We start from the raw sequence: 23,682 nt of genomic DNA on the forward strand, positions 1-23,682 counted from the left end.
AGAATGCCTGCAATGTCGATTATAGCGAATTTTTTTTTGTCGCACCTGGGTTTTCCACATTTCGTGAAGTCAAATGGCGCTCCGTGCCCAAAAAAATTTTTGCCACCCAAATTATTTTGGGAATATACTGTAGAACGAATGTCTATATGTGTGTAATTTTCTCAGACTTTTTGAGAGAAACTGTTTTTTCTCGAGCGCCCCGACTGGGACAGTTGGCGTGGAATGACCCATATATGAAAGTATTCCGCTACTGAGTGATCACTATAGGCAACGGATTTGAGTCATGGTCGCGGCGTCCATCGAAAAAGTCGAAATGCAAACACTATGGCCATTATTATAAAATTAGGAGCATTTTGAATAACCATTAGGGCAGCGGAGATTTATGAAGAGCTCCCTGCCTTTTAGCTACTTAAGACGCTTTGTAAGGCGTTGTATACAAGACCATGGCCTGTTTGAAAGTTTTTAACTATAAGGACTGCAGTCCCGCACGCGTGCGTGAATTCACCAGACATATTTCTCTCTTTCTCATATATCTCTTTCATTTTCTCACTATCCCAGCGTAGGGTAGCCAACCTGGGGCTTAAATGGTTAGTCTATAACGACATTCTGCTTTTTCGTTTCCTCGTTCTCATTTAACTCGTATTAATATTCATTTACTTAAAGTCAGTTAGTCTGTCCCGCTGTCTCTATGGAAAGGTGTGTTGTCAAAAGTGTATATGTGTACTTCTCACATGCAGTATATATTTGCATATTCAATGCCAGGAGTGTAAACATTTTCTTACTTCCCGCTGAAAGTTTGAGCCTGATAGGCATTTAGGGTAAATCGTCTTTAACCCATTACCTCCCTCGCTGATGGAGATGAGCACACTCTTGTCAAAAGGGAAATAAAAGGAGATAGTAGTGGTGGCTTTCACATCTTATGACATCACAATTTACGACGAAGGTATATCCCAGCATATTGCTATTTTCGTCGCATAATGCATCCCCGCATATGCGGGTTTTTAGCCGCAACGCTTCTGGTATTTTTTGAGGTTGCAATGCGTCGCACTTTGGAAAACGGCAGGCATACTACATTGGACTGTAGTATACGAAAAGAACATCAAAAGCTCTCTTTGTTAAAGGGGCATTAAAGCGAAACAATGAATCGGTTTTGATTTATGAATTGTACCCTGAGGACACTAATGCCGTTAATTTCACCATTATAGATTTATTAATAAAGGAGAAAGTCACGGTCAGCTTCATTTTTAATTATCGCGCCGTAATCTCCGCGCGTGATGTCACAGATTTCAGAGCGTATTTTTCGCATTTCGGCGACATTGCCTCAACGAAATTTACTGAAACTTGGCGTGTTAAGTCTGTGGCCGCATCAGACGACAGTGTACTTCATTTTTACTTATCAGGAATTACGTATAGGATCTAGTGGACGCAGTCAGAATCTATGACGTCAAGGCGTTTTGTGCGGGTATTTTAAGGTGGCGTTGCCACCCGCAATTTCTTTTTGAGCGTTTTCTCGATTACCAAGCGTCTTCTCGCGGCAAGCGAGGTGATTTTAGAGTTGTGAAAGAGTCATTTACTGCTATGAGAAAAATCGTTTTTCTTTTTAGTATCCCTTTAAGGTCTTCTGCAGTTATGTCGCGTACAATTTCAACAGATGCCCCATTGGAAACACATCGGTTCGACAACCACGCAAGAAGTGACAAACCGAAGGTTGCTCGCTCGTGGAGAGGCTGTTGCGACGGGGCACGAAGCGCCGATAACGTCAGATGTCAGACGAGCTCCGCCAGACGGCTCCATACGTTACCGTTCTGGCCGTGCGGATATTTTTGTATAGAGACACGCAAGTACTCGTCGACGAGCTCACAGGCGCATGCTGCGAAGCAGTCGCAACGGTTGGCAATTTTTAGCGCGCGACGCAACATCGCTCGTTCAGGCACGCCATGCCTCTCTTCCTATAGCTGCTGCAGCGTATTATACGCTATGCATTTCCCGTTCCCTCAGCGGGCGTTCCGTGCAGCGAAGCACAGATCCTGGGTCTGATCGCGAATGTGGCGAGTTAGAACGCCTAGTTGTATACATTAATGAGAATCAACAGACAATCAAGCCAAGGAAAGTATAGGGGGACGCTATTTGTAGTAATTATGATATGAATGTGAAGAAATTAAAGCGGACGAAAAGATAACTTCCCGCCGGCAGGGACCGAACCTGCGACCTTCGAATAACACTTCCGATGCTCTATACCAATGGAGCTACGGCGGCGGTCGTCCTCCCGTCCGCTTTATCGGGTATGTATGTGCATTTAAACGTGGGAGTATCAGTCAGCGCCGCTCACGGCCATGACGGCGAGTTAGATATATACAAACTGGACGGGGTAAAGTGTACGGGAGGACGACCGCCGCCGTAGCTCAATCGGTAGAACATCGGGCGCGTTATTCGAAGGTTGCAAGTTCGGTCTCTGCCGGCAGCAAGTTGTCTTTTCGTCCACTTTAATTTCTTCACATTTAAGTCGTAATTACTACAAATAACGTGCCATATACTTTAATTTAGCTGCTGCTCACCCCCCGCTGCATGCTGCTTAGCTGCTGCTGACCCCCCGTGATAACTTAGGCGGTGTCGCGCTAATAAGCTCGAGGACCCGAGTTCGATTCCCTGCCGTGCATGGCCGCCGGGATTTCGGTTGGGGTGTGCTTAGGTTTAGGTGTACATTGAAGAACCGCAGGTAGTCGAAACCACGGAGAGAGAAGCATTTCTTGTGGAAACTAATCCGGAGTTCTCCGTTATAGCTTTATATATGTGCACCTTGAGTTACGTTTCGTTGATGGTTGCATGCTTGCTTCATCCGCTTTACCTCTTAAGCTTCATAACAACTATAGGTTTTAGTTGCATACTCGATACCGCGATTGTTAGCACACAGTTGACTGATTAGCAAGGAACTCCCCCAAACCTCAGCCCTTGCCGTGTGCTATATGCAGCGACGAAGACACCATCCGCGATGTATACCGCCACCCACGAAGCATGCATGCGTTATACGAATTCGTCGGCACTATCCTATAAAGTGCGCGCCGATACCGCCGCCGCCGGCGCTGACGAAACAACAACCCTTGCGACTGCTGCGCTTTGTCCACGCTTCGCCGCCCCGTCACATGCCTACTATACCGCAGCAGTCGAAGCCCAACGCGGCACTTTCTTCCATGGGTGTCTGGCGCCGTGCCCGATCCTGTCGCACTACCATACAGAACGTTGGATGCAGTACAAGGGGGCGTCGTCTATAAATGCCGGTCGCCCGAAGCATCGCAACTTCTTCGGTGGTAGCTGTATATATCGTCAAGGGGTATGCAAGGCATGCCGCCACGGCTGTGTGTCCAAGAGGGGCGCAACTGTGCGATGGCCAATAACGAGGCGCTCCCTCATGTGCGACGACGCGGGCGACGTTATCTCGGCGCTTTCACGCGGCTCACGAGACCTCCTATAGCTCTCATATGCATAGCTTTCGATTCAACTTGAAGCACACGCTTTGACCCATACTGAAGGTTATAGCGCACGAAAAAAACACGGAGAAAGAAAGACGTGACACACACAGGCGTGACACATGAGAAATAAACATTGTTGCAAGTTAGCGCTTGTGTGTGCCACGTCTTTCTTCGTCCGGGTTTTTTTTTCGTGCGCTATAATCTTCAGTATATGACATACCAACACGCCCAAAACGCCACGTTACTAAGCTTTGACCCATCATGTAGGGGCCATGACACGGTCGCCCACAGATTTGTGGTTTTCAGCGAAAACTAGTATAGTACAGGGTCTATTATGACTGTACGGATTTCAAAAGTGGGCCGTAAAAGACTATTTCAGTGCAAAACAAGAGTCGCCGGCTTTAAAGCCCGCCCATCGCCGGCGACCGCCATTTTGCTGCGTGTGACGTCACTTGCAGCACGGAACGGAGCCGTCGTCTTCTACCAAAGTTTCAGCCGCTGCAAATTGTTCAGTTTCAGTGCCAAGCTGAAGAAAGCTAAAATATATCGATATCACGAGCTGCTGACCACGGAACAATATTGTTCGCCGCAATGCAGAGGCTTGCACAGCTAGCTGCTTGTTACGTCACGGCTCGCGAGTGCACCAGTGTTGCCTGACTCTCGGGGCGCTCGCGTGTTTATAAAAATATTCGATTATAAATTAAGTGCTCGACCAAATGCGCTAAAATTTCGCCAGCTTATTTGTGAATGCACAAGGATTAATCCACATAACACAGATTATGACGGAAAATTGGGTGTCATGGCCCCTTTAAAGAGAAGCTTTTTTTAGCTTATACCGAGCTCGCAGACATCTCAATCGTCTGTGCCGAATAAAGACGCTCCTCGGGTGTATACCGTATACATTCTTTCGTCGACAGACATTGTATACCTTCGTCCCCTTGGCATCACGTGGTCGTCGTGCACTTCACTGTGTGCATCCGCATGTTAACTTCTGTTTGTAACTCGATAATAGGAATTATTAGAATATGGAATGCAAAGATAGCGTTCGTTGGGTGCGTATACGCTATTGCCGTCACTTAACGTGGGTACGTAAGAGGATAGCATGTGAGGCATGCGCATTGGTGACAAACGTTAACGCAAATCTTTGCGCACCCTATTCTAAATCTGCCTAATGACAGGTGTCCCACGTGAAGCAAAGATGTGCTCGCAATAAGGTGTAACTTGTGACACTCGACTGACAGCTCACCGGTGACGTGAGGGTCCATTTAGGGCGGCGGTAGCAATTGCGTATAGCCACAATGAAGTGGCGACCAACGTCTCTCCAGATTTATGTGAAACGCAGTAACGCTGTGCATCATCTGGGTTTATGCACATGTACCCGTGGCGCCATCTCTCAGCGGTGCCCCGCCGCAAGTGAGCGTGAAATAGGCTAAAACAAAACGTATTTCAAGAGCAAAAACCGGATCGAGTCGACTCACTTAGATGAATGGATGGATGAATAAACTTTATTTCGGTCCCTCGGAACGCGCCCTAGCACGTTGCGGGCCGCTCCCACGTCGGAACAGAAAGACCAAGTCTCTCTGCTGCGTCGCGGGCCCGTTGGACTGCCCATAGTTGTGCTTCGAGTCCGGAGCTTGTAATAGCTTCTTCCCATTTTGACGGCGTGATGACTTCGCCGCCGTGTAACGCGGGGCACCGCCAGAGCATATGTTCGAGATTAGCGATATCTGCGCATAATGAACATGCATTAGTTGGCTGTATTTCAGGATAGACTCACTTAGAGGCCTCTGGAATATTGAAGCACAAGTTTCGATTAGCGTGGCACGAAGTATGGAGGTTACCACGTCTCATTGTTTTACCGTGCGGCCCATGAGTCTCTCGTAAGCGGCGTTCTTATGCACCCAAATGTCCTTGGAATCTGTGTATGGGCCTTTTGTGGTGTGATACTGAAATTTGATCAGAATGTTCCAGTGGGCCTCCACTGATATACAAACATGAGTCAATTTTGATAAGTAGTTTTGTCCGTCAGTGTTTTAGCAGGGATGCCGTTTATAGCAAATCGTTCCTTGTCCGATGAACCAAAAAACTATCATCATCATAAACGGGTATACGCCACAGAAATTGGGCAAGTCCCACTACTCACCATTGATGCACTAAAAATGAAAAAAAAAGGGAACAGTTAGCCCAACAACAAATGGCTGCGAAGCGACGGCGGCGAGCCGAAGACCCCGAGTATATGTATAGGTACAAAGAGAGAATAATAGGTAACGGGAAAGGCAATGGCGGCTGCGAGAAGACCCCGAAGTGACGGAAGGCCTACGCCGACGACGACGTGCCCGTATATATCTATGCGAGGTGCGAACGCTTGGTTTCAGCTCGAGTTTTTCTCTCTGGTGTTTGGACATCCGTGTCGTGTCTGCACTGTGTGGTTTAACTCGAACCTGTCGGCGCTGAGAATCAACGCAGAAACAACCTAGCATCACCTAGCAAAAGCCTAGCAATGACCTAGAAGCAACCTAGAAACAACCTGCATCACCTAGCTAAGGCTTATAGATACAACCTAAGAGGAACCAGATTAGTCTTCACAATCATACAGTTTCGCTGTTTCAAGCCTTGCACGGCTTAGTGAAAGCTTTGCCAATTTTTTCCGCCTTTACTATACAGCCATATAGTTGGCTGGCAGGTAAGGTAATTAATTACTGGAGTTTTACGTGCCAAAGCCGCGACGTGATTATGAAGCACGTCACATAACTATATAGTCCAAGGCAGGCCCGTAGCCAGGGGGGGGGGGGAAGCTAGGGGCCTGCCCCCCCCCCTTCCGAAATTTTGATGAAGTGTGTGTTTTTACGAAAAATAAATAATAAACATAGGTGTTTTTCTCAAAAAGTCAAGGTTTTCAGCAAGTGCCCCCCCCCCCTCCCGAAAAGAATTCCTGGCTACGGGCCTGGTCCAAGCAAATATTCGGCGAATGATGTCAAACAGCATATTATATACCTTCGTTAACGAAATGGTGCTCCTTTTATGCCAGTCATTATACTCACAGTGCAACATTACATCAGTGGAACTCGTTAAAGCGTGGAATAACTCTGATTGTTTTATTAGATAAGAAAAACCAAATAAATAAACTAAACTGTTTAGCTATGGCAACCTGCCGATGTCTAAATGTGTCATCACATAAAGTAAAACGTACGAGTTTTCCAGAAATACACAGCATCAAAGGGAATTTCTTAACAAAACGCGGGAAGTGTATTTAACATCGTATTCACAATCGTGCAAACGGGAGACATTGTTGTGATAGTTGTGTTAAGTTAGGAAATTAGAATCGCATTCAAATAAAACGAATGAAAAAAAACTTATGGGTTTCAAACACAATACTCTCGTTAAAATTTTTGACAAACGCCTTGTTTTTGTATTCCAAAATTCAGTTCTTTTAGGCTCATGGTTGTCAGGGATACAATTGTTTTTTTCTTTTCTTCGAGAGCATGATATTGTCATTGAGTACATCAGCTTCGGAATATTAACCTTAGGTGACCATAATTTTATTTTACGTATATATACACGTTATATAGATGAAACACAAGTATAGTTGTATGTGTCGAGTGAGCCGACTATTCTCCTGCTGGCCCGTCGCACGCCCATCTTGGTGTATGACCAAACACAGACGCTTCTGACAGTAAGTAGGTCACCACTTAAAGAGAGGCAGCCGGTTTCTCAGAACCGTGGCGGCACAGAAGCCGCGTTTTCTAAAAATCTTCGTGGGGTCATTCCCTCGTTCATTAACTGTAGCGGCATCAATATAATAACTTCTTTATTTATGAATGATGGAGGAGACTGTGGGTAAAAGTCGCTTGAGACACAATCAACTTGACAGAGGCCCGCAGCCACCTCTGCAATGCAAACAGCTATAGCACACATATTCAGAAAACATTATGCAGAACACATATTGAGGACACACAATATTCAAGAAAATTAATACAACTTCACATAAAAGCAGTCAAATAAGCAATAAAGAAGGAACAAAAAGCAAGACACTCTACTTATTATGTTAACATGGATTTATGAAATGTTTGAAATTTATGTAACCAGTCAATAAATCAATCTGAAGCTATAAACTGTCGGTCTATCTCACATGTATGTATGTATGTATGTATGTATGTATGTATGTATGTATGTATGTATGTATGTATGTATGTATGTATGTATGTATGTATGTATGTATGTATGTATGTATGTATGTATGTATGTATGTATGTATGTATGTATGTATGTATGTATGTATGTATGTATGTATGTATAATATTTGTTTCGTTGCAACGTAGGGCAAGGAAAGAATGCCATTATATTAATGACAACATTTTTGTTCTTCACTGCGAAACAGACAACGCCGTAACGCAATATAAACAACAATAATGACAAGGATTGCAATGTGAAACATGGTTGCTTACTGTTAAGTGTCACAGTATTCTTGATGCTATAAATTTTGGCGCACATTATCGTGCTCAACCCCCAGTCGACTGAACAATCAGCACCTATACTTCGCGGCAACGCTTCACGCTAAGAGCGATGAAACTACACAGGCGATTCGACGTGAATGTCGTCTCCGCCATCTTCTACCGCGCGCACAAAAGCATCGCGTTTTCCTTTTCTCTTTCCGCGTCCTTCATCACCGCGGGGAGCGCCGTCTGAAATATCCGTGCCTCTCGCCAATCAAACAGAGGACGCTACAAGAACCTTTATGATTCCTTTTAGTTTCTCATATTTCTTTTTGCCCTTCCTCTTACAGACTCCTCAGGGTGCTGAGAGCAGCTCCCACAAGAGATGCCGGCCCCGTCCATCCTAAACGGCCTCATTGCCTCAGGGCCGACGGATCGTTGTTTTTCCCCCGCTTGCTCTCCTCAAACAGACAGTCATCGATTCATACGCGTGGCAAAAAAACAAAAAAAGTAAAGAACGTCAAACATTCCCCTCCCCACACGGTGACTCGCCATTCGGCCTCTTTCCTTCCTTCTCACCGCAACACTCCAAAACCTGCACCCACAAGTCTCTCGTCATAAGAAACCGCCAGCGTTTTCCTCCGTCGGCGGCAGCAGCTACAACAGCCACAACCGCAGAAGCCCCAGAGAATCAGTCGGCGGGAAAGAAGCAGCCCGCCACCGGCGCTCGATGATTATCAATGCGCCCAGTCGCGACGTCCTTGTGTTCTTCTTCGCAAGCTTCGTTTCCTCTCTTGCCCAAGCACCCAAAGTCGATCTCGGCCCTTTCTCTCTCTCAATCGAGCGAAGCGCCTCTCTCTCCATTACCAACGAAGCGCTGTGCGGGGGCGAGTGTAACTAAGTACACACAAGAGGGGAGGCGATATGTTTCGAGCCGCTTCAGTTGCCACTCCCACTGGGTACAGGAGCGCGCGCGCTCCCAGCGCCGCTCCGAACGCTACTCACTCTCTCTCCTCCGTTGCCGCCTCATCCTTCGCGCACGCTTCGGTAACCGCTCCCCCCAACCCGCTCCTCCCAACATGGCGGCGCCCGTAGCACCCCACACTCGCAGCCGACACACGGGAGTTGGCTACAGTGGCGGTACCGCCCACCCAGCCGGGGAAATCCAATGGCGCGTTGCCCGGCGAAGAGTGTCTTCGCGGGCGCAGGAGCCCCGCCCTACTGGCGATCAAAAGTGTTGCCACCGTTGTAGCGGGAAGTGGCGTGTGGAACCCGCGCACGCTGTTTCCGAAGGTGAGTGGGCCCCCCCTTTTTACGGATGGTTGCTAATGCCTGGCTGCGCGGCTTGTGTTGTGCGGGCCTGCTTGGATGATGATGCCGATTACAGTGGTGATACTGGCGGCAGTGGTGTTGCGTATCGTGTACGATTTCGGATACTATGGATAATCTCCTGCTACAACCAGATCGGCTGTGCGCGAGTGTGGTACGGTCAGGAGCTTCTGGAAATGTGCTGTCGACTCTGCATCGGCCGTAATTGTTGCGTACTTGCGTGTATTTCTATACTGAGTACTCGAGAACCACCGAAACATTCCCAATTTATGTAGATGTCATGCTATGTCATGTTATGTTATGTAGATGGCTGCCACTGCTGATTGTAGTCGCGGTTCCAAGGACTGTGACTGGAAACGTACAGTTTTTGTCGCTTTCCTCTGCACCTGCTCAAGCGCTCTAGACAGGAATGTGGATGCCTGTACGACGTTGGTTGGTTTCTACATATGTGGTCCACGCCGATAGAACATGATTTAATTATGCGACTTGTTTCTCATCAGTTGCACGTCTTCGTATGTCCATATATTACATCACGTCTCCGCGTCATGCACGAGTCGGGTGAACTTTCGAAGTTTCAGCTGGACCCGTATTCACGCAATTTTTTTTTATCGCTTACAAGATAACGTTTCGTCAGTCGCCGGTGTTTGTAACACTATTGATGTCGATCGACGTGATAAGCACGCAATGGTCGTGAGGGTGGTGCAGTCGCTCTTACTTGATGATTATAATGTTACTGGCGAGTTTCGTAAATGCCATCTGTTACTGAACATCAACGAAGCTGGTAATATCTAAATACCTCACGTGTGGAATACTGCCAGAGCTCAGGCCAACCAGCAAGCTCTCTTATCATTTTCCAAGTTTGGGGAAATAGTATATAGCCTCTTGCATGGCTATGTATGTAGTTCTATTGTGTCGTATTACCACTAGAAAGTTGCAGAAAATGAGGGCGGTATGAGACAGTTGATTCCTGTCAAGGTGAAGTTGGTGCATAAGTTATCGAAGCAAAGCTATACCTTGAAAATATGGCATCGTGTATCCACCCGAATTGGGCAGGCTTTCTTTAATAATAGTTGCGCAGCTAAAGTACCTGGGGTATATATATTGCGATGCAAGAGTTAACGCGACCTTTATTAGGCCCCGAAGGCACGGTGAAGCGACCACAGCCGAGGCACAGATCACAATCAAACCGAGTTCCCATAACCGATGAAGACGACGAACACCCATGATGATGAGCATGTACGAATGAACGCCCACGATATACTCAGATATGTAGTTTGATCTAGGCACCTAGAAGCGTCAGGCAGGGGGTGAGTAGTAATCTTAATTCATTTCTGTTAATTTGTTAGAGAAAAATACACGTTTTTTTTTCTTGGCTTCCAATATTCGTGCGCAATCTTTAATGAATGGAGAACACGACAAAAATTAAAAAAAACAACAACCTAGAACGCATGCGGATAGATGCAGCATTCATGTAAGGTGCATACTTAACGCAAATGAATTTCTTAATTCCAGCTTGCTTGCTTGGGAACGCACTGTTTAAAGTGTTAATACGAAGCGTTAGCATTAGGTACCCTTCCCCCCCCCCCCCACCCGCTTCCCTTCCCCATCCTGAACAACTTCGTTTAGTTTGTTCGACAAGTCTTCTTTTCGTGGTGTTTTACTCTCTGCCCCCAAAAAGCGTAACCTCCCTTCTAAAATCTCCCTCACCACTAATTTCTCTCTCGCTTTTTTCGTTTTTTTTTTTTTTACGGCGCGAGCTCCTAGCGACATTGTTTTTCAAAGAGCACGCTGGAATTCGCCCCTATGTAGCAAACCTAAAGTTGAGCGTTGGCTCAAATGTTAATGATGCTCCTATAAAAAAAAATGAAATTCAGCTTGAGTTTCATGGGATATATATGATAGCGGGTCATAAGTTTAGTTAAGATAAGGACCAATTAATAACTGCCAAAATAATAACGAAAATTAATTGAATCATAGTGCATTGATGGAGCTGACGGTAGTATTGTGGGCGTGCCATAAAGATGGCACATACTGGATACAGAAAAGGCTTCTTTCATTCTATAAAGTCTACCAAAGTGAACCAAACGCTAGGGGCTGGCGTTATTAAAGGCACTTAATGACCCACAAAAGTAATTAATTACATTACTAAAGTACTAACCCACAGAAGTAATTCATTACATTACTCATTACAACAAAAAGCACTTTAATTACTGTAATTTCATTACTGACAAGTCTGATCTATTATAATCTATAGACCTCTTGTTCCAAGTACCTGCCTACCCGCTAGCACTTTATGCAGGACATAACTAAAAATGGAATGTAATCGGCCGCTGCGATAACTTACAGTGCCAAAGCCTTTTGACCTCATCGTTTGGATATTTAATTTTTATGATCACTTCAGCGTAATGTTAATGATGATCGAAAGCAATATGCGATACTATATTATGCAATTCAGATGGGACAGAGTTTTAGGAACAAGAATAATAAGGACCGAGGCATGTCACGGATGTGCTCTGATACACAAGAAGAGAGAGGGGGGGGGGGGGGGGTGGAGGTTATTCCATTCTCTGATCGCAAGTCGGAAGAACGAGAATTTGAAGTCATCTGTGTGAAATCTGTAAGGGGCAAGGGTATGAGAGTGTTCCTCGCTGGTAGAGAAATTTCAGGCGCAAAATTTAGCTCGATAGATGCACATTACCAACACTGCATGAATGAATGTTTTCTAAAGCGCAGCAAATGTATTTCTTTCAGATTGCCTTTATGATAAAATTTTGTATTTTACTGTATAAAGTGAGAGCACGTAAAAAATAAGAAAAGAAACCGTGCTAAGATTTTAAAAGTATTTTTGCTGCTGTGACAGGACGATTGAAGCACGGTAACGTTCTTTTCCCCGGTGATTGATGGCCTCAGAAGGTTAACAGCACGGTAACGTTCTTTTCCCCGGTGATTGATGGCCTCAGAAGGTTAACAGAAAACAGTAATGGAATATTGTCCAGCCGGGACCCGTCGAATTTGCGCCGAGCCGGCCGAGTCGTCAAAACTGGGATGACGAGTTCATTTTGGTTATGGTCGCTGTTGCGCACTTTAAAATTAATTTAGATTTAAAAGTGTTTTTAAATTACAAAACACGCGTGCTCTTCGCTACCGTTCATGAAAACTCAATAATATCTTAACGCACAGATTCTTACAACACATTTGGAAAAAGTTCTGCCGTGCTTGCCACAGAGAACGGCAGCGAGCAAGCTTGCACGCCGCGCCAGTCGCATGCATAGTGAAAATCGCAGGCCATTCGCAGCCGTGAAACGAAGCTGCTATATATCGGCGTTGGGGAACAGATGGAACGGAGTGATTTTTGTAGCTGCAGCCTAAGCATGTGGAGCAGCCTTTGGTCGAATTCCCAAGGGTCCCTGTGAGTTTTTAAAGATTGGTTCAACACAGCTTACACGCAAGCGCTACGAAACGCTTATACACTAAATAGATATAATTACAACTTGCGTTGGCGGTGTTACTTTTGCAAACGCCAGACACAATGTTACGAATACACTGCAAAACGACTATGTACAATGGTTAACTAAAGCATCATTCTACTCAAGGAGGCGGAGAAAAAAAAGTTGGGGTGGGGGGGGGGGGGGCAACTTGTCATCTTTCTCGTCCCTCGGTACGGCATCTCCGGATATTCCAGTTTTTCCACATGGAATACGAAAAAAAAAAAAAAAAACTTGCGGGACGCTTGAGCTTCGTCTTCAAGAATAGAACGCGATAGCGTAATGAGGTACCGTGCGCATCTCCTTTTCAAATGCTAACCTCGCTTCGGCTCTCGGTGGATGTCTCAACCGCGCCGCAAGGAAACGAACGTCTGCGCGCGTAGCAATGACCGCTTCAAACCATCCTTGAATGCCTACTGCAAGTGTGCAGTTGCGAAATGCCCACTGCGCCATTATTCTTCCTTTTGCGAATCAGCGAAGGTAAGGCAACACGCGATCCCACGCAGCTGATCACTTTCTTGATGCTTCTGCCGCTGCTGACGATTAAATATATGTCTGAGCACTCTGTAATTGGTGGGCCTTTAAATGACCCATTCGTTGCGCAGTTCACATGCTTTGACGCCTGGCGCGATTCTATACGCTTCTGTCATGCAATATTACATGCGTTAAGGAGACTCATCCCACTACATGACATTCATACAGCTTTTTTTTTTTTTTTTTTGCCGAAGCAGATTTAAGCAGTGGCGTGGCTCTGTGGTTAGAACACCTGCTATAGCCACGCGGCAGGCCTGGGTTCAACTCTCAGTCGAACCGAGTGTTTTTATTATTTGTTTTATTTGCATCTTCCTCGATTTTTCGGTCACGGACAACTCTGATTTTTAGCTCACTACCAACGACGCCGACACCGACACCGGAATTTCTGCCAAACGAGCTCTCTAACGCGTTAAAAACCCGAAAAGTGGCCGTCGCTGTCAAGACGAGTGATGCAAAAAATCATTATCATGTGTTGACGTCACCCCACAGCGTCATAATGATATCACAGGTCGCCAAATTTTGCGACGTAACAGTGCCATCACATAACGTGACGTCACACGATGATGTCATCACATGGCATCGTCGCTTAGTCAAAGTTTAGATGGACCGTTCCCGGAGGCACTGCAAAGCCACGTGAGGCGCAGAAGGCTTTCAATGCCTCCGATCCCGGACACAGTCCAAAATCACGTAGGGTGCATGCAGAAAGCTTTTGGGAAGGGAAGGAAGGTGATCAATACAATCAACTGAAAAGAAAAATGAGATGGTCGAGTCGTCTTAGGCATATGCATAAGGGACCGTTCTACTTTACTGGGCACTGGTAATAACGGTCGTGGAGACCGTAGCCGTATCAGGCAACAAACACATCGCACAAACGATAGAGCTCAAGCCGCCTCTGTCATTTTCCTGGGCTGCACTCAGCCGTTTTGGTAGGTGTTTGGTAGGGCCCGGGACAACCGGTATTGCCAGAAGCAAAGCCTCCGAGATAAAGAGACGTTTCGCGAATTTTCCGCTGGGGGAGGGCGCATGCGCAGGCGTGTCGTGAAACAGACGGATTGATAGAGCATGGGACGCGTAATTAGAAGGCTGTGGGTTCGGATCCCACTGATGGAAAGGTTTTTTCTTCGTTCACTTTGATTCATTTTCAATTTATGTCGCGATTACTATACACAACGGTTAAAGGCGACAATTAATGTCTTTTATGCTTTCCTTGTCCTAACTCACGGTTGGAATCATATGGTCGTGTCTAACAAAGCAACGAGCCACTCTAAAAAAAAAAGAAAGAGAGAGAGAGAGAGAGAAAACACCCGGCAGGTTCCCCGGATTGCGGGAATCGATTTGATGCGAAGCAGTCAACGAAGGTCTGCTTATGCCGCATTTTTTTTTTTCCTCTCTGCGCCATGTCTTACAACGGTGGACCTACGTGTTTGTGTAAATTTTGTAGTTGGTTGCATATCGTGGGTTTAGGAGCTGGATCGCGTGGTTTCTGTTTATTCCAGAACCACGCGAAACATAATATAATACTATTCCTGGCTGATGGGTCGTTGCGGTATGCTTGCAGGCGCTGTCTGCTATACATTAAAATTACCAACGATGCCAAACGGTGTGTCTCCTCTTTGTTTAACCCGCGCAATGTGCACTGTAAAGAAAGAAAGAAAGAGAAAAGGAGGAAAGAAAGAGATAGTAAAATAATAGAAAGTCATTGAGGTCAACCAGACTTGTAGCATTCGGTTTGCTACCCTACACTAAGGGGAGGGGGAAAGGTAAAGAAAGATGGAAAGGAAGGCGGAGAGAAGAGCAGGCGCGCGTTAAAAAAAATAAACAAAAGGAAGGTGTAGAGCGGGAGTACTAGAGCCTATTCAATTATAAAATTAGCCGTAGAGCTTAGCACGTAAGGTGTTGATCTGCTAAGCTAGAGGACGCGGGTTCGATTCCCGGCTGCGGCGGTCGCATTTCAATGCGGGTGAAATTGAAATTAAGTCCGTGTTCTTGAATTAAGGTGCACGTTAAAGAACCCCAGGTGGTCGAAATTAATCCGGAGTATCCCGACTATACGGTCGCATTAATGATATCGTGCACTTGGCGCGTGAAACACCAGAAAATATCATCATTGCGTCGTAAAACTTTCAACGTCTATTAACGCGATAGCGTTAAAGAGCTCGTTTCGCAGAGACTACGGTGTCGGCGTCGGCGTCGTTGGTTGTGAGCGAAAGATGATCTTGTTTGTGACCGAGAAAGCGAGAAAGATGCAAGTAAAATAAATAATAAAAGTCCTATAGGTTCAAGTGAGACTCAAGCCCAGGCCGTCTGCGTGGCAAGCCGGTGTTCTGCCACAAAGCCATGACATTGCTTGAAACTTCTTAACGCATGTAATATTGCGTGACAGAAGCGTAGAATCGCGCCAGGCGTCAAAGCATGGGATTTGCACGAGTGGGTGTTTTAAAGGCCCACCCATTACAAAGCACTCAGACATATATTTATTCATCATCAGCTGCAAAAGCATCAACAAAGTGAGCAGCGTAGGTTCGCGTGTTGCCTTACGGACGCGTAGTGGGCCCTTCGCTAATTCGCAAAACGAAGAATTACGGCGTGGTGGGCACCTAAAGGGGTACTGACACAAAAATTTTGGCCTCGCGTTTTTTTTTTTGTTTTTTTTTTTTTTTGCTGCAATGTGTGGCTGGTGGCCCGCTAGTCATAACACGGCACATCGTCAGCGCGCGCCAGATAATCAATTACAGGCTTCTCATTACCGATCAGTGTCAGTTTCGGTTTCAAAAACGACAAGCCTCCGGGTGCAACTATCACCACCTAGCGGGTGCAGTGGTCGATCACGTCAGCACACAGAACTGTGACGCACTTACGCGCGGTTCGCGAGCAGCCGCCGAGAACGCGGCAAAAAAAAAAACATGGCGAACGACGTCATCATAACTTGTTGCAGCGTGGTCACGTGAGGGAAGTAGGGGGTCCCCAAGGGTCCCCTTTGAGGGTGTCAGTAGCGTGAGGATGTCGATCGCTCACGCAAACTTCAAGATTAATTTAAAATAACTTCCAAGCTATATTATATAGCTGTTGGTATTTTGCAAATGATATACGCATGTTCACTGGAATCGACCCCGCAGGCTATCTCGGCCACGAAATTTTGTGTCAGTACCTCTTTAACAACTGTATACTTGCAGTAGCATTATAGGATAGTTTGAAACGGCCAATGTTACGCGCACAGACGTTCGTTTCCTTGCGGCACTTTTTGAGGCATGCACCGAGAACCGAAGACAGGTTAGCAATTGAGAAAGCGATGCGCACGGGACGGGATTACGCTATCGCGTACTCTTGAAGGCGAAGCTCAAACGACCTCCACGTTTCTTTCGCTGTCCTTCGGTTTCACCTGTGGCGCATACCCGCATACCAAGGGCCGTGGTAGGTATGGGCCACAAGTGACTGGGGGAAAAGGTTTGAGGACCTACGCGACACGCATATCGTGTAATTCATGCCATGACCTGTCAGTATACTCATGTCTTCCTATACCAATTTCGGTATACATCAGGTCACTGCCTCCTCTATTTTTCAGTGCCTGGGCGAACGCTCTCCTCGGGCCGTCGAGCGCGCGCTCCGCGTCCGCTCGCCGCTGCCGCGTGGTGGCGCTGTGCAAGTAGACTACGGGAAGTTGGCGCTGAACGGCCGCGCGCATTACGAAGCTCACGAATTCGTGTTTGCATCCGAATTTAATTACATTTGTGCTTCTTGCAGGCTTTCAGAGGTACAGGGGTACAAGAAACGCGAACATAGCGGCGCGCTGTTTTCATCACGCTCTAACCGTGGTGGCAATAAAAATATGCTAGATGGTCTTTTATTGTGTCATGGATGACGTCGTCTTTTCATCAATCATCCGGGCTATAACCATTGAAAATAAATGCGAAACAGCAAAGAATGCAGGTGCAGCATGTTCGCGTGTCTTTCCATCCCCGCTGTAAGTATTCCACAGGCAGACTGTCAGGCCGTGCTGCCGGTTCAATACTTGCACTCGAGTTTGATAGTATTCGCGTTTTATTTTCTATTTCAGGCTATTGCAACCGCCCGAATGCCTTAGTATGTCATACTGTTGTGTGCCACTCTGCAAATGGAACTGAAAGAAATCACGATTGTCTTTTTTTATTTCCCTTTATTGATAAAGAAAAAATATCTCACAGGGTCCCTTATGCATTCATATAAGACGACTGAAAGGCGAAAGCCATTTTCTTTTTCTTCTAGTCAATGTATTGAACATTCCCTGCCTCCCTCCAAGATATTTCTGCGCCTAACGTGGTTTTCTTTACAGCCTCAAGGATCGGAGACAGTGCAAGCTTTCTACACATCAACGGAGGCATGCACTGCCTCCGTGATCGGCCCATTTTGACCAAGCGAAGATGTAATATGACGACGTCACGTTATGTGACGTCACGGCGATGTCACAAAATATAATGATCTGTGACGTCATATGATGACGTCATCACGTAATTATTTATTGCATCACTCGTGCTGACGCCGCCGACGGTCAATTTTCGCGCTTGATGAGGCATCTAAGGCTGTCGCCTTAATACGCTGTTCTGCTGTCGTTCCATGAAATTCCAGCTGCCGCTGGTGTTCGGTAGAGGTGGCTTGCAGTAATTAGGCGGGATAATTGGTCTCTTAATACATCTTCAAACTACACTAGAATATGCAGCCGTAGTTTACGACGCGAAGATTTCATAAAATATAAGAAGCGGCGGCTTACGAAGGATGCAGTAGCGTCACTCTTTGCAGACTACCTTTCACGTTCGCAGCCCAAGGTAACAACTGAATCAAGCATGGCAAGTATCCCTAAACGTGACCGTGTTGCGTCCGAACAGTCACCGAATGCATGTAGTTACCAGTAGCAACGCTGCCTCGCGATCGCCGCCATGTGCATGCAGCGCTGACATTAGGTTCCGAAGCTGAAGAATCGGAGTCCATGGACACTACATGCGCTACCGGCGAAACAACCGACAATCGTTATGTACATTGTCACTGGAAGGAGCTTAGTGACATTTCATGCTATTTAGCGCCAGTAGACGGTAGCACCCATCGGGGAACCTTAAGCGCTCAAGCTTTCAGTATTAGCTCTTGGCAAATGCTGCTTTCGAAAATCGACTTTCAGACAGTCAATAACCGACTCTCAGTCAAGCGAACGTAACGGTGACAAACCAATTTTCCGCGCATCACTGGCATGCGCTCTCTGGAATCGGGCTAGCAGACGACGCGCGAGCGCCTCGATGAAATAGCCGCGAAATACACATGCCTTCGAAATGGGCTGGTTGCCCAGAACGACAAGTGCTTCATGATTCCAGTTTACAAGTTTTCATTATACTTTAAACAACGCGAATACAGCCGAAAACTGACCCATATAGCAGCTTCGAATGCAGCCATGGCATTCGTTTCCGCGAGCGACGACGCGACGGCTGGTCTACTACGGTGGCGGCGCCCGGCGGCTCAAAGCTACACTAACGCCGACGGTCGGTTCCCATTGCGCTCCGCTCCTTCGCCCTGGCACAGAAAAATAGAGGAGGCGCTGATCAGGTTATGGAGACGACCAGGAGAGCACCTACGCGTAGATAGATCAAAGTGCACTTGGTTCGTTATGAGTTGTCCCTTATGTGGTTCGGTTTGTTGGCACACATGGGGCTTCGTATTAACTGGTGACTCTGTATTGCACGTACTTTCAAAGAATGCCTTTGAGAAGGCATCATTAGTTCGATTCGACGCACGACGCGTACTGTCATTGGAGCCAAGCATATATCCGCACACTTAGCTTGAGTCATCCTGAAAAACCTCCGTGCTAGATCTGGTTAAATTTCAGAGTTCGGTTGCCTGTCCAAGCAGCTTTTTTTCTGACGTGCACAATAATATTGCTGCAAGAAAGAAATTAGGTTTCCGTTTTATCCTTTAAGCAAGTGACTACAGGTAAGGAAAATGCTTGAAATTCTGCCATATAAACGTCTGCTACGAATTCCTCAGCAACAAGTGCACGTCTGATTTGTTAGGTTCCAGGAAAAGAAGCACTGATAGCCATAGCAATGAATGAATGAATGAATGAATGAATGAACGGAAAATACACGCGGAGTCTCCTTTGGGAGTTCTCTAAGTGATGCGGGAGCGTATACTTTTATTGGAGGTTGCGGCCGACTTTATAGAACGTTGTTCTCTGGCGGCATTGGCATTAAGCCCTTCATTGTATACTTTCCAGCGTTCGTGAGCGTCTGTGACGGCCGCCTCAGAAGGCACATCCCGCGACTACCGAAACGCAAGTTTCGCGTTCAATTTTCTCACGTTCTAAATTTTCCTGCTGCGTAAGATCCTTCATGTCGGCTTGACGGCTTCACATCTTGTCCTGGAAAGGGCTTTGATTCTATACTACCACGAAATGCAACGAAGTTTTCATAGAGCGTGTTATTTTACGTTTGTTTGCGCATCGTCTAAAACACATTCATATGGTTCAGATATGCTCAGAATGAGAGAAACCTGAGCGAGTTGGTAAGGATTCATGATAAAAGACGGTATATACGCGCAACACGGACACAAGAGAGAAGTAAGTCAGGACAACACAAACGCTCTATTGTCCTGAGACGGCGTTTTTCTTGTCGTGACTTGTTTCCTTGTCGCTATCCTACCGTGTTTTATCAGATATACTCACATCCTGTGGGAGTGGGTGTTTAGCCCAGTGAACATTCGAAGTCCATAAGCATGATCTGGTCGTGCGGGAGTCCTTAATCGTCATGTATTGGCAAATACCTGCTTCTATAGAATGCCGGGTTACCATTATTACCCGAATGCCCGAGCGGAGCGTGTATGTCTTGGTCGTTGTATGCAGCGATGTCTCGAAATGCTGAACTGGCAACAATCATCCTGTATACCACAGCGGCTGGCCAGGGGTCGAACCACTGACAGCACTCAAGGAATTACGAAAAGGCAAAGTCACACCATAGTAACGGACGTTCAATATACCTGCGGAGCTGTTAAAAGGGCCGCCCTGTCGTCGTATCATGTGCCGCGAGTCTCGTGTCTCGTGCTGGCGTCACGCAGGTTCCACGTTTGATGCACTAAGCCGAGAAGGTAGCACGTTTGGAATGCCAGCGTTAGCGAAGGGCTAATTCGTCTGTGCAGAGCCAGCGAAACGCCAGCGTCGCGGGAGTTAGACACAGATCTACAGAAGAGAGAAGCGGAGGCGAAACGCCAGCGCCGGGAGTTAGACGTATACCGCTCTCGGAGCAGCAAACAGTAGAAAAACAGTAGAAAAGAGACCGTAGAGCAGAAAATAGATGATCGCCAAAAATAATCGGATAACCACAAGAAAAGGACCGAAAAGAACAGAAAAGATCACATAATCGTACGAAAAGAGCAGAAAAGAGCCCATAAACACGTTAAGAAAAGAACACAAGAGAACAGATAATAGCGGATAAACACAAGAAAAGACCAGAAAGGAGTAGATATAGAAGATGAACACAAGAGAAACACAGGCGACTCAATGCTACGCGGTTCGCACGGCTTTCACTTGGCGGTGGAGCTGGCTTTGATTTTTTCTTTAAGGCGAAAGTCTTATTCGAAAGGCTTTTGGTGTATAGCGCGAAAGGAAACACAGGCCCGAGAAGGCACACAGGAACACCACACTGTGCGGTGTTCCTGTGTGCCTTCTCGTGTCCGTGTTTCCTTTCGCGCTACACCAAAAGCCTTTCAAATGAGTAACCAACAAGCCCACGGTGCAACCAAGGAGGTTGAAAGTTGCAACCCTCATCGAAAGTCTTAGATGCCTCATCGAACGCGGAAAATGGACCGGCCTTCTTCGTCAGCGTCTCCCGTCGGCGGCGTCCACGCGAGTGATGCAAAAAATCATCATCACGTGAGAACGTGACCATATGACGTCATCATGACGTTGCGTGACGTAACGTCACATTACGCCACGTTGTAGCTTGGTCAAAGGTGAAACGATCACGGAAGCAGTACAAAACAAGGGGAGGTGCCTCCGATCCTGGAGGCAGTGGAAAATCACGTTAGGTGCAGAAAGTTTTTCGGAGGGTCGCGGGGCAGGATAAATACATCGACCGAGAAGAAAAAAAACAAAGAAGGTGGCTTTCGCCTTCCAGTCGTCTTAGGTGGTTGCATAAGGGACCCTGTGAGTTTTCTGTTGATGTATCTACTGTTCTCATGAAATTTTTGTTGTTATACATGTCGAGGACTGGCAATAAAGAAAAAGAAGTCACAGTTTCGCCGCAAGGGCGAAGCAATGAATGCGATAGCAAGAAATTGGAATGTCACACGAAGAACGAGAAGCAGCTCGATACTTGCAGCGCGCAGCTAAAGCACAAAGAAGGGACGCCCGAAAAGAACGCACAGGCAAGCACAGGGCAAGCGTGAACTAACAAATGTCGTAGTTGTTACGTCTTTGTGCTTGAGCAACGCGCTGCAGGTGTCGACAATATAGAGGTTGAGAACTGGGGCCCCAAAAAGCTTGGGGACGAAGTATAGCTTGCGAGCCTCCAGGGCGCATGCACCGAACCCAAGCCACTCTTGAGATCTTGTGCTCGCGTTGGCCAAAGACCCGAAAATCGAAAACTAGCGTAGGTCCCAAAGACGTCTTGGGTCATCGCGAGACTACGCAGACGCCGCGCGGGCCACGACGCTGTATAGCCCGCGTCTCGCATGATTTTAATTTCACCACGTGTGGCGCCCGGTGCATTTTCGCCAACGTAACTTGCGTTTGACCCAGTTCTCAAGGTCTGCTGATCCTCCGAACGCAAGAGCAGCCTACCCAACGCAGCTTGATGACCCAGTGTCTCGGGTCCCCAATTCTCAAACTCTCTAATGGAGAATCAGATGCTCTTAGATATTTCTTTTTATTTTAAACTGCGCCGCGTGGAGTGACCCCCTGCATGCGTTTCCTGCCACATGGAGGCGTCTGATGCAAGGTGTGCCTGGTGTGCCCAGTGTTCTTTGATTTTTTTTCTTCCACATCACGAGTGGGTACAGAAAAGGGCCAATTTGTCGTGCGCGTATCAAGGGCAGTTTTGTTGATTGAAAGAAAATTAGTAGCGTTGCGTCTGCAAGTGTCGACAATGGAGAATAACACGCTCTTAGATATTTTTTTCTTTTAAAATGCGGCGCATGGAGTGACCCCCTGCGTCTCCTGCCACACGGGGGCGTCTGATGTAAGGCGTGCCCGGTGTCCTTTGTTTTTTTTCCCTTTCCACATCACGAGCGGTACAGAAAAGGGCCACATGGTCGTGCGCTTCTCAAGGGCAGTTTTCAAATTGAAAGACAATTAGGAGCGTTACGCGATAGAAAACACGCTCAAGCTCCTCCGAGATTTGCATACCACCAGCGGTAAATGGTGTATATACAAATAGCTCGCTGTTATGTTGCCAGCGCATGCATGAGGCATGGTTGAGTTGTCTAATGCAGCCGGCTGGGGAGAGAGGGGTCGCTGGTTCGATTCCCCGGTCCGGTGCTTCGGGATTTTTTCTTCTGCTTTATTTTTCTTTGTGCCTTTTTTATATATATACTTACATATACATATCCGGGGCACGACGGCGGCGGCAACGGCAAAAATCAGCCGAGAGTGTCCATATAATTGAATAAAAAAAAGGGGGGGGGGGTGTTTAGCTATAGTGGTCCAGATAGTCGATTACGGAGCATGGGACCGTAGGTTCGAAACCGGGCAGCACCAAGGCAATTTATTTTGCTTTATACCTTTACTCATTCGAAGCTCGTTATGTGTTACTAATTTCGGTGGCGGGGTTGTCGTGAGCAATAATAATAATAATAATAATAATAATAATAATAATAATAATAATAATAATAATAATAATAATAATAACTGAAGGGGTTTGACGTTTTAAAACAACGACATGATCATGTGAGATGCCGTATAGCGGAGGGCTTCTGAAATTTCGATCACCTGGAGTTCCTTAACGCGCACACAAGTCTAAGCACACAGGCCTCTAGCATTTTGCCTCTATCGAAATGCGGCCGCCGGGGCCGGCATTCGATCCCAGTAGACGATATCAAAGTGATATTTGTTCTAGTGCGGAGAGCAGTAATCTGTACTTGCTGAATAAGTTTAGAAAAAGTTTATTCCTACGAATGATGCTACGAACAGTGAGGCACAGATGCGGTACTATTAAAGCAACCAGGGCAGTAACAGATATAATTTCTGAAGTGTCATTTACATGACAAAGTTTCATAGAAACGTTCAAGTCCACAGGATATCATTAACACGTGCCACAAGGACTAACATACCTACAAATTTAATTGTCACAATATATATATAGTTTCGTGTACGTACAATGGATGTTTTGCATGATTGTATAATGATAGCGTGCATACGGGTTGTGTTTAGGAGAATTTGATATCACAGACGCTTAACATCAATAAGAATTACTCGCATACATGATC

This window comes from Rhipicephalus sanguineus, chromosome 9, assembly GCF_013339695.2.
Source record: "Rhipicephalus sanguineus isolate Rsan-2018 chromosome 9, BIME_Rsan_1.4, whole genome shotgun sequence".
Taxonomy (NCBI): domain Eukaryota; kingdom Metazoa; phylum Arthropoda; class Arachnida; order Ixodida; family Ixodidae; genus Rhipicephalus; species Rhipicephalus sanguineus.